We start from the raw sequence: 12,511 nt of genomic DNA, 5'->3' as shown, positions 1-12,511 counted from the left end.
CTGTAAATAATATAAACCATTCTAACGAGGTGCCATGTATGCCGTAAAAAAGTTATTTACGAGTATTTTCACTAATATATGACCTTTTATTTACGGGGTTTTAAGCACCCCGTAAATAAAATCTAAATATATATATATATATAAAAATAAAGTACCCTTAATTAATGTCAGTTAATCAATTATCCACAACCTGTAATTCACATCATTTTTAGCTATAATTCAATTCAAAAAATATATCCCATTAAACATATCAAAAGAGTTAAAATATTTTTACAATTCATCATTTATTATTGTGCCAAAACAATTCAAAATTTATCAATGTTCCAAAGTAGGAAGTAACTCCATTTGTAAAAAAAAATCATCAATTTCCTAACACTTCTGTTGAAAAATTGATAAACCTTCTAGCACTCGAGTTTCAGTCTACACTTGTCAAAAAACCACCTCACTGTACAAAATCCAAGGAAGTAACTGCATCACACAAGTCTCAAATTCATAATGCTGATAAAAAAGGGAAAGAACAAGATTATCATTTATAAATCAAACACAAATATTTTGCTAAGAATTTCTTCCTCAGATCTGCCAAAAATATTTCAAGCAGATAATTTTCCTTAATTGAATACTAGATTTTTGCACGGATGTATGAGAACAGATAATATCATAATCTCTTTATATCCATGAGATAAAAAGAATACATATTTTAGCTGACTCGAACCATAAATTTAGGATTGTATTACACTCAGTGGTTAAGTGTGGCATTTTTGAATTACCTGACTAATTACACTCAGTGTACAAGTTTTGTGTATTAATAATATATTCATTATTTTATTTTATTATAAATTACCCACAAGACAAATAATCAAGCTTCACCTAACTAGGTTGATAATGGTCTATGTTGTCTAAAAACACTAACCACATGCAGACCCTCAAGAAATCAAGTGCAGTAAATTGTGTTGATTTGCTCTCAGCTGCAAATCCTGCCATGATTGGATTGTATTTTCAATAGAGAATCACATAGCAGAACAGTCCAAAAATAAGCATATGATCCATTGATTTTGACAAAAACCTGTCCCTTCATGAAACTATCACTTTCTATTAAACATATACTAATTAGATAATATAATTTTTTTAACAAGACAGTCTTAAAGGAATCTTGAATACCTTTCACTCCCATACTTTATTCCTTTAATTTATACATTAATCCCTTGTCTTTGTAATGTACTTCTAGTAATATTTTTAGTATTTTCTTAAGGGTTAGCCCTCTTTAAAGGCTGGGAACAAAACACCAACGTGTGGAGATTGGTTGTATTAATTAAATAAAATCACATTTAACTCTTTCATTAACACGTACCATTAAGCAATAGGCTAATACAGTGTGCTATAGAAACAGCCCTTAGTTATCAAAGCTCTCAAAAGGGTTTATCTAAGTCTTTTTCTTCTTATGTCATTTTCTGGCTAATTAATTATATATACTAGTTGATGAAATACACAAATAAATAGGAGCTGAATTTATTTCAAAGTCAAGTTATGGTTCTGGTTCCTTCAGCATGAGTATGAAGCTCCCCGGCAATGAATCCACAAAAGTTGCAACAATTTTCAAGGTAACAAAATACATATATATCACATATTTATAATAATAATAATTATTATTATTATTATTATTATTTTAATTATTTTTTTATATATAACTAGTTCGATTCCACCACTAGGTAAGAAGAATTATAAGAATATATATACTTTTTTTCTTTTTCCGGGCAGATCGAATCGTTCACAACCTACACTCTAGAAAATTGGGTTGAACTAGAATTCCTATATATGTACTTAGTCCAAACAAATGTGTATGCAATTGATACATTGGATAGAAAGCAAATTATCCGTCTATGGTTTGATCCCACTACAAGCTTCCATGACTACCCCATCCTCTGGAACCCTCATCAAATAGTGTAAGCAAACCACAATAGCACAGATGCTAAATTACATATATATATTTACTCAACTTTCGCGCAAACTATCTTTGATTCATTCAATCCCATTCTGCTACTTGCCATATGCATTCTAACATGGCTATCTGTTTGGATTGATTCCTTAAATCATTATATGCTACAGGTTTAGAAAACTCTGTTCTAAAGAAGAAACATCAGCATCGATCCCAAGATGTTTGTCTCTATATATTTTAAAAGTATTACAATTATTACTTCACATATTGAAATTGAAAAGTTATTACTTCACCGATAAAAATTCACTACAAGAAAAAAGGGCTTCTACGAGGGGCCAAAAACGCCGTGAAAAGTTATTCACGGCGCATTGTTGGCCCTCGTGTATGAGGGTTCCGTAAATACTTAAATTTATTTACAACATGGATATTTTCCAGTTAATAATTAACCTACGAGGCACCGATGCATGCCATAGAAAAATTTTCTACGGCGAATTTTAACTTCCCGTAAATAATCTACGACGCACCAAGGCATGCCGTAGAAAAGTTTTCTACGGCAAATTTTAACTACCTGACAATAATATAAACCATTCTCACGAGGTGCCATGTATGCCGTAGAAAAGTTATTTACAAGGATTTTCACTAATATACGGCCTTTTATTTACAGGGTTTAAAGCTCCCCGTAAATAAAAAATATATATATTTTTTAATAAATAAAGCACCTTTAATGCTCGTTAATCAATCATACATAACCTGTAATTTAATTAATGCCAATCATCCACAATCTGTAATTCAAATCACTTTCATTTATAATTGAATTCAAAAAACATATCTCATTAAACATATCTCATTAAACATATCAAAAGAGTTAAAACATTTTTACAATTCTTCATTTATCAATGTGCCCAAACAATTCAACATTTATCAATGTTCCAAAACATAAAGTAAATCCATTTGTGAAGAAAATCATCAATTTCCTAGCACTTCTGTTGAAAAATTGATAAACCTTCTAACACTTGAGTTTTAGTCTGCACTTGTCAAAAAATCACCTCACTGTACAAAATCCAAGGAAGTAGCTGCAAAATTCACGGTACAAAATCCAAGGAAGTAGCTGCATCACACAAGTCTCAAATTCAGAATAAAACAAAGAAATTGAATCAACAAGCAATAATCCATAAACCATTACAGTGTTTAAGTAAGCTATTAAGGGTATTGCACAATGGCAATGTTCAGCACAGTTTGAATGCATTCATGGGACGCACCAGTAGGGCATTAAAACCTTAGGTATTTACCAATAGCACTTAACCATGTTTGGGTCCTCAGGATTCAACATATTCAAATACACAAAATAAAGTGTATAATGTGTAGATGCACAATTAGAGGGGATAAAAGAAGATCCGACATGTTTAAAAGCAAGCAGACATTTTTATATATTTGTATAATTTAAGTACTGCAGTAGATCATCTGTATGTCTAGTAGAGAGAAGCAGCAATACCCTATCTCTCTGTCTAGAAACTTATCAAGGAATTGGTATCGCTAACCAAGTTGAAATTTTCTGGTACAGAATTGGTGCGTCATGTGAGGCTAACAAAGCACCAAAGGCCTACTGAGAAAAAGAGGCAGTAAATATATCTGTTGTATTTTTGAAGTCAAAGAAAGACACCTAGGCACAAAAAGATGATGCTTATTCCATAAAATAATCAGCATAAGCAAGTAGAAACCTAATCAAAAGATCTAATTCAGGTACAATGCCAAAATAAGAAAAGGTAAAGATAAAACTTCAAGCAGCATCAGAAGTTCAGAACTCAAAGAAGAGAAGTTTAAAGGGTGGAAAATGCACAAGAGAAAGGGAAATCTTAATAATTATTGCAAATTTTATACACATGCTTGCAAGTAAAAGTTGGAGAAAACTTACTTTCCAAAAGAAAAGAAAAGAAAAAAAAGGTTGAAGAAAACTTGTGGGTTCCATCAAGGGTATTTTCAAGAATGATTAGGTGCCTTCACACCGTATCATCATACTTGCTTGACAGAAAAAAAATTATTTAAAAATAAAGAACAAATTAATTAGCCTTTATTTAATATTTCCTCTTGATTATCTTGAGATGGGGGTTTAAGGGATGGGCTAATACAACCAGAACAAGATATTTTACTGTCACTTTTAATTCTGCCATTGCCCACTCATCCACTCTCTTCTAGGGTCTTGGGGATTCCTCACCCTACCTCAGGTTACTTTTTATAAAAACATAAATTATTCAAGAGAAATTTGTCATGTACGAAAATGTTGAAGACGGAAATAAATCATAACAAAAATAATAAACACAAAGCTTCATAAAAGAAGAGGGTTCTTTTTTCTTTTTCCATCTACATTCAGAAAAAGTAAAAAGAAAAAAAGACAAACAAAGAGCATGAAGTGAAAATATAGCCCAATTACACACTTCCATTGTAACGAGACAGATGTTTCATTACTCTTTATTCTTTTATACTTTGTTTGGTACGAATGATGGAAAAATGGGTGGAAGGGAGGAAATGAATGAGACATATCTAGGAAAGGAAAGGTGGTGTCTCCCATTCCTTTCTTTCTTTCCTAAAGAATAAGGATAAATGAACAAAAGAAAATTCAGCCAAAACAAAAGGTACTTCATGAAACATCTTCAGTGTCTTTTCAGATTCTGAATTGTTTCTCAGGAAACATATCAAATCATTATATCATGAAATAAATGCAAACCACGCTATCAATTAATTATTTTAAACTACAGACCAGCAGAGCAAATATTGAGTCACATACACTTAACAGAATTTTCGAAAGGCTGCCTTTTGGATTTTATTATAACATAGGGAATGATTTCAATATATTTCATTTTGTACCCAAATACAATTTATCCAAGGCAAACTTAGTTACAGTTAGTTTCATATTAGATTTTTCATAGTGCTCTTTTTTATTCGTTTCCCAATCTAGTGCATAACTGTGCAATCAAAATTTTATACGTTGATAGGTCATTCTGATCCATGAAGACCAGATTTAGGTTCCTCGTGAATGGTGTGGGACTCAGCATGTGAGAGAGGATAAATGGACACCACCATTGAACAAAAAAAAGAAAAAAGAAAAAAAAATATAAAATAAAATTATTACTCAAAATTTGTCGCCCTAGCCGACTAGTTTGAGTCGTTTCATGTGTTCACTTCAGCCAGAACAGTACATAGTCAATTTGGATCATTTCTGACCATGAACCAATAATAGATCATCCTCCATGCCAATGTCATCAATGCAGCCAATTCTCAAAGGAGGATGGACTCAAACAAAACCTTAGACTTTACAATACAATTTGGGCCTAAAAGATATCCTAGAAACCCTAAAGATGGTCTATGATATCCTAATTTTTTAACTCTTTGTTGTCAAAAGACAATTTTTCCCCTATGCATATTAGCAAGTTGCCACTGCAACAAAATAAATAAATAAATAAATAAAGAGCCCTACTGTTTCCAGCTGCATTTATGTAAACTTGTGAAAGTAGAATCCAAAATACTGACCATATGGATAAGAGAGTGTTTGGCTCGTGACATCCCCTTTTTGGATAATACTGTTTGGATACATATTAATTATTGTATGCAAAAATATCTTCACTCTTGACTTTGTACAACTCTGTATAATCTCTAGTGTCAAGGTCTATTGTGATTTGTGAAACTCACCTCAATGGGACCTGTCTAATAGTAAATATAATGTTGTTGTGGTGGTTAAGACTTGATACCTAAAAAATTAAAGGTAATGCAAAATAGCCAATGCTTTACAGTAATCAAATAGCAAAATATATAGTAAAATTGTAAAAGTGATTAATTAATCGGAAAGCAGCCAAAATGGTCACTTAAGGCACGTGACCCCCTATACACCGTAATATGCGATGAATGAAAACCAAACTCCATCCGCAACAATTTTCCGACCTCCATTTATGCACAATAATAATAAAAAAATGGCCACTTAAGGCACGTGACCCCCTAAAACAATCAACTTTTTGCCATGGTGATAATAAAAATGAAGAAGCATAGTATTTGACCTTTGTTGTAGACTGGAATCATAGAAATATTGATTCTTCTGCTCTTAATAAACCAGTGATAATCAATCCTGTCAAAAAAAATATTTAAAAAATGTAATGCCAATAAATACATAAAAAATTAGATCGTATGACTAATTTAAAAATAATAATAATAAGTTAGTGAATGACTAATTATTATTTAAAGTTGGTACAGTTTCAACTAGTAAAATAGCAAAGCTTATATTCATGGCAGAGTTACAGGACAATCACCCAATAGAAATAGGAGTGAAAAGCACAACACTAAAGGGGAGCAAGATTCACAACCTAGCGACAACCTAGGAAACCAATCTCTTTGTAACTAATAATGGGAAATAATGCTGACCTACTACAAAAAAAATAAAGTGACGATATAAACCTAACAAATTAAGTCCAAAATAGGAGTATGTTATTCCCTATGAAACACCAAGGTCCAAAATATTCTTGTTCCACATGGCATCTTGTTGACATGCTTTATCCTTGAAATTTTGCAGCTAATATTATATCAAAATAATTATAATCGTATGGCCTTTTAACAATAGATATTGCCACATACAATATGATTTCCTAAATCGAATTAAAGTTGGGAATCGAAGAAGATGTGCCTATATTTAGTTTGTTTTAGGGATTGTTCAACCCATTATTTTCATTGTCTTTCTACAACTATCATCTACAAAAAATTAATTTTATCAAAGTGGTTTAGAGAAATCACATTAGTTTGAGGATAATAAAGTGCATTCAAAATTTGTAAACCTTCCGAGAGTCTAAATGGCTAGTGAGTAGGTTGATTCTTCATTACAAAAAAATAAAAATATTAAATAAATAAATAAATCACATTAAGCAAAACATGTAACTTAAAAAAGTTTAATGAGTTTGTTGGCCAATCATTTTCAAGCATAAGAATCAATTTCTTTAAACAATGAAGAAATTAAAAGTGCAATAAAAAAAACAACAGGAATTCTTAAATTGTTGACTAGAATAAAAGCATAGAATCTTTGGCAAAATGGATCCCACATAAAAGTTATCTAAAAATTGAAACTTAGTACTTGAAAAAGTTAATCACAAAATTTAGAATTAATCATCATGCATATGGCAGACAATAGGCAGAAAAAAATATTTAAATTCTCTTTACTTAAAGTGTTCAATTCTGTATTACCAAGAATTAAAGAATTATACTTCAATAAAACATCCATACATAGCATACACAAATGAATTACATACCAAAAATTTAAGTTCATTTATTGAATAAAGTTTTCATTGAATTGTCACTCAAAACTCACCCCTCAAGAAAAAAGTTTTATAGTTCCTTGAATCAATGGAGAGAAATGGTTTTGAAATCAATGCTTTAACCACCTTATAAGATCCTTAATTGACGAACATTCACTTCAAACTTCAAAGCCAAGCCAAAATACTTAAAAACAAGAATACTTCTAAGAAACCAAATAAGCATTTCCAGTAACTTTCCAAAATTTTGTTCCAAAGGTAACTATTTTTGGGATAAATCTACTTTTACAAGAAGCCAATCTCTCAATCAATTTTAAGAACCCAATAAACTGCTAAACACCTTCACTATAGCTCCCCTCATATTTATTATGCAATTTTTATGCAAAATTCAACATATGTTTTTTTGCTACCATTTATGAATATATCATCCAACAAAAATATATTGAAAAATGGGATAAGAAAGATACAATACAATACAAAAATTAAAAACAAAACAAAACAATATTCAATCCGCACATAAATAGAAGCATAACTTTGAGCTCAAAACATAAAATCTGACTTCAAAATAATTTTCTTCATAAACCTAACCAATTCAAATTGAACTATGCATTAATCATCTTATAATGTCATTTCTAACCCTTATAGGAGCATTGGCCTTCTTTAACAAAAAAAAAAAAAAAAAAACCAACTTAACACATAATCATCTTATATAAGGTCAAGGCACAATATTATAATTCAATTTCTTCTTTCCTGTACTCTACACTTTACTTGCTAGCATAGAAAAGTTCAATATATAATTAATATGAGGATCCAAGGTCTGCAAACTATTCTGAAGATAGTTAATGGCACTCTCGAACAGATATATTTGGAGGAAAAAGGAATTGGTTGGTTTTAAGTTTGGTTGGCCTAAGGGGCGACACAAAGGCCCCAAAAGAGAGGCTGGGGTCACTAAAACCCCAACAAGTCGAGTCATGCAAAGAAAGCACTTTGAAAACACCTTGATATTGATAGCGAGATCAATTATGACGAAATTCATAGAGTTGACGCTTTGTTTTAGATGGCAAATTGAAAGACTAACCCCAATTTCGTAATACACTGTCAAAGACTAACCCTAATTTCATAATACACTATCAAACTACCTTGAAGTTGTATCCTTATAGAAACCTAAGTAACTAAAAAACACACCAAGTAATTTGGTAATCTCTCTCAATAATGATACAGTAATATATTCACATATAGCTTGCTTATCAACTAAATAAATCATACTAATATTTTGATGATAATAAGTAGTTATCATGTTCTTTACTTGATTCAAATGTTTTCAAGAGTTTGCTAAAATCATTATCCATTAACTTGCTATCTAATTAAATTGATCAAATCCCTAGTTGATTTGGATATAACAATTCAGAAGAAAAAAAATTTGTAATGTAGCTTATGTTCAAAACTAGGGAATAAAGATCAGAATTTCAATCGCACAAAATTTATAGCACTAATACCCCAAACAAAGTTATATCAAAGCAATAATTTATAGGAGCTCAAGAAAATAAAAAACCATTATCAAAACTATAGAAAGAGAACACCAAACAAAAACACTACAATAGTCCCATAGTGATAATCAGAATTCATAAATAAAAAATAAATAAATAAATACAACAATCAAATTGTAATACTAAATTAACAATCCAAACTCATTATTAAAAAATTAAAAGGAAATATTCAACACAACTTAGTCACAAAAATCAAAATTCAACTCTATATCAATGTAAATATTCAAGGCAAATAACCTCACGAGATCCTAAGAAGAGTGTCCTGCTAGCATGTGAAAGAAGATCACAATTAACATAAAACGGATGGAGAATCAAACGAAAACAATAATAACTAAGCATTGCCGATCATACAATAAATATAATATTAAAAAAAAAAAAACAAAACAAAAATCAAGCAGTAGGGTCGAATGATATCCTGGCTGGAGTTTTCACTGGAGCTATGTGTGTGTTTTTTTTGGGAGTCAATTACCCCTTTCTTGATTTCAGGATGAGGAATCAATTTTAGTAGCAGGGATTGATTGATCATTGCTACAGAAGACCTGTGCAAATTAATAGAAAAAACCATGAACTTTTGTTTTGTTAAATCCTGCTCTTGATTTCCATGTGTTTGTACATTCCGATGGCAAGTGCTTTGAGCCTTTGACAGTATTATTAACTAAAATCCTAGCTAAGCCAACTTCAAATAACATCAATAATGGTGGCATGTATCTTCATATAAAAATAAAATAAAAATAAAAAATAAAAAAAAAACCGTTAATTATTCCTCAGTAAAAATAGAATGAGAAAATCCTTAATTATTCCTTCTAGCAACTTACACTAGATATAAGCATTTATCAGTAAAAATAGAATGAGAAAATTAAATATTCAAATACTCCAAATTTGAGAAATTTTAATCAGTAAACTAAATTAGTTGAGGAAATGCTACCTGTATGTGATTGAGAATACAAAACCAGACAAATCAACAACCTCAAGTTCTCAGTCAAAGCATCTCTCCAGCCTTTCCATGATCTCCATTCGGACCATCTTTATTGTCTCTGGATTCTGAAATCAACCAACCCATTTTAGAATTTAGACCCTCCCATCCACTGCAAATTACATCAAATCCGGAGATACACATTTAAAAAATGCAAAATGAAATTATGAAACATCCTATCTAATTGCTGAATGTTGAGTACTAATGCTCTAGAATAAAGAAAAAAAAAAAAAAAGAAATTTAACAATGGTAATTGACCCTTAATTAAGCAGCCAGCATAGCTAGAGCCATCATATATAATTTGGAGTTGCAAAGCAAATTTAAACTACTCCGTATAACCAGCATAGCAAGAGCTATCAGAAGACCTGTGCAAATTAATAGAAAAAATCCATTAACTTTTGTTTTGTTAAAGCCTGCAAGTGCTTTGACAGTATTATTAATTGAAATTCTAGCTGACCCAACTTCAAATAACATCAATGATGGTGGTATATATCTTCATATAAAAATAAATTAAACTTTTGTTTTAAAAAAAAACCCTTAATTTGGCACTTTTAAGTCTAAGCATAATTTAGAGATCGAAAAAGTTAATTATTACCTCAAGTCCTCAAACCACTAGAAGGGATCTTTAATTTTCGTAGGATTGAATGTGAAAATGTAAAAAATTACGAGGAAAAGGGGCATGGTTGCTGCTGTTGTGAGACTGGAGTGCGCTTAAGGAGAGGAAAACAAAAAGATCGATTAATGCAAAAGGAGAGAGAAGAGAGAGAGAGGGTGAACATACCTTGTCACGGAGTCACCTGAGCCTGAGGCGATAGGTTGAAAACCCTAACCTCGTTGAAGCTTTTTTTGGGAAGAAATTGATAGAAGTTGGGTTTTTCCTTTTTTCTGTCCGGTATATGTATTTAAGCAGATTATATATATTAATTGTGCCCGCCACCTATTTTACTTTGGCAATTTGGCGGGCTAGTGAAAATGGGTTGGGGGGAAAACTTTTATTGCTTATTTACGGGGAAAAAAAAGGCGTCTTAGATGTGTTGCTTATTTACGGGAAAAAAAAGGCGCCTTAGATGTAAAATTTATCTACGACGCCTTTAATACACCATAAAAGAACTTGAGTGTGCCTATTCAAGCTTATTTACCAGGGAAAAAAAAAAAAAGGCCTTAAATGTGAAATTTTAGTGTCTTCATCAACGAGGAACATTTATCCCGTAAAAGGTGTACAAATATACCGTAAATATATTTAAATATTCACGGGCTCTTTAATACGCCGTAAAAATATTTTTCTACGACGATTCTATAAAATCCTCGTGAAAGCATGTCCTATTACGAGGATTCTTTTAAAAACTCCGTAAATGATGGTAATCACAACGCAAAATAAGGAAGCCCCGTAAATACTATGTTGTAAAAGCCCACTTTTCTTGTAGTGATTGCAAAGCACATAAATGACAAGCAAAAAAAAGTTGGCTTGTAGTGCCAAAGAATAGCCGGTTTCAAATATCTAGCTGAAAATGAAAAATTCTATTTGGATTTTCAATTTTTAAAATCCAAAACCCAAAGAATGGGTGTTTGGTTGGTTTTTCTGGATGTGGTTTGCTAGATAGTTCTGCCCATTTCTCTTCTACTCCTGATACTAATATGATGGCTAGTATGGATGTTACTAAACCACAAAGACAAGGAAGGGCATGGTAAGCAACAAAATGCTTTGGGGGGTAATGAGGAACCATTGTTGGCAACGGATGCATTTATTATAAAAAAAAAACATTATAAAAGCTACGACAAGAGAGAAAAAAAAAAATTCTAAAGGGATTGAATTATGTATTCATCATAAAAAAGTATTTAATAGAGATTTTAATTTATAAAAAATACAAGCAGATAGTGCAAACTTAGGGATCTATCAAGGACATTCAGTGTGTGACATCTCCTCAAAAAGCATTTAATAGAGATTTTAATTTATCAACAATATAAGCAAATAACGCTAACCTGGGAACTATGAAAGGACATTCAGTGTATAAAATACTTCATATTTAGTTAGTGGGATACTTCTTCATTCATTTAAGAGTAAGTTTACACAAATTCAGCAAAAGCATAATATGATAAATAATATAACAAGTTTTGCACCATGAAGTATTTACATCAATATTTTGAAGAAATAGGAGTACGAACCTTTCCAACATCATTCCTTCCCAAGTCAACTAGCATAATCAGCTCTGCACATTGCTTTTCATCATTCAAAAGCTGCTTTTCCAACATATAATCTTCCTTGGGCGTCTTCCCTCTCCTAATCGTCCCAACAAGGGGTCGATTGGTGACCTTCGTCTGTCAATAAGAGTGGAATATGCACATCCATGCTGTTAATTAAAAATTAAACTGCTGTAGAGATGCTTATGAAAAATGCAATCATTCTGCAGCGAGTACAGGCAGAAATTGGAATTTTTTTGCTATCAATGATAAAATACAAGAATAGTTGAGAGCACCAATTGCTCTATTACTCCTTTTAAAAATGGATTTATTACCTTTTTCATGCGAGTAAGAATTTCTGGACTTGAAGCAACTAAAATACATCCTCTAGCATGATCACAAGGAAAGTTCCAAAAAGAGTTGGAATTAAAAATTAAAATGAATGCCTCAGCAAAAAGTTTCAGGGAAGAGTAGACACACTAGTAAATAAGTCATATATGGACTTGGATTAAACAATTCTCAATGCCCTATAGATTTCAAATGGGTCTGCAAAAGTTTGTTGTTCAAATCGTTTACTTAATACAATCCGAAAAAT

At 31.4% G+C, this 12,511-nt stretch overlaps 1 long non-coding RNA gene across 1 annotated transcript; it reads right to left on the bottom strand.

The window, feature by feature from the left end:
* Positions 1-2,780: 2,780 nt before the first annotated feature.
* LOC132266756 (uncharacterized) lies at positions 2,781-10,617 on the bottom strand. The gene is made up of 4 exons (XR_009468708.1): positions 10,520-10,617; positions 9,691-9,850; positions 5,980-6,047; positions 2,781-3,041 (listed from the first exon to the last, which is right to left on the bottom strand). It is a non-coding gene; the product is annotated as an uncharacterized LOC132266756 (long non-coding RNA).
* Positions 10,618-12,511: the final 1,894 nt, after the last annotated feature.

The sequence above is a fragment of the Cornus florida genome, unplaced genomic scaffold (genome assembly GCF_030987335.1).
Source record: "Cornus florida cultivar Cherokee Brave unplaced genomic scaffold, ASM3098733v1 CherokeeBrave_3.0.0_Hap2_Chr07, whole genome shotgun sequence".
In the NCBI taxonomy this organism is placed as follows: Eukaryota; Viridiplantae; Streptophyta; class Magnoliopsida; order Cornales; family Cornaceae; genus Cornus; species Cornus florida.
This window is presented reverse-complemented; position numbering and strand designations above follow the sequence as displayed.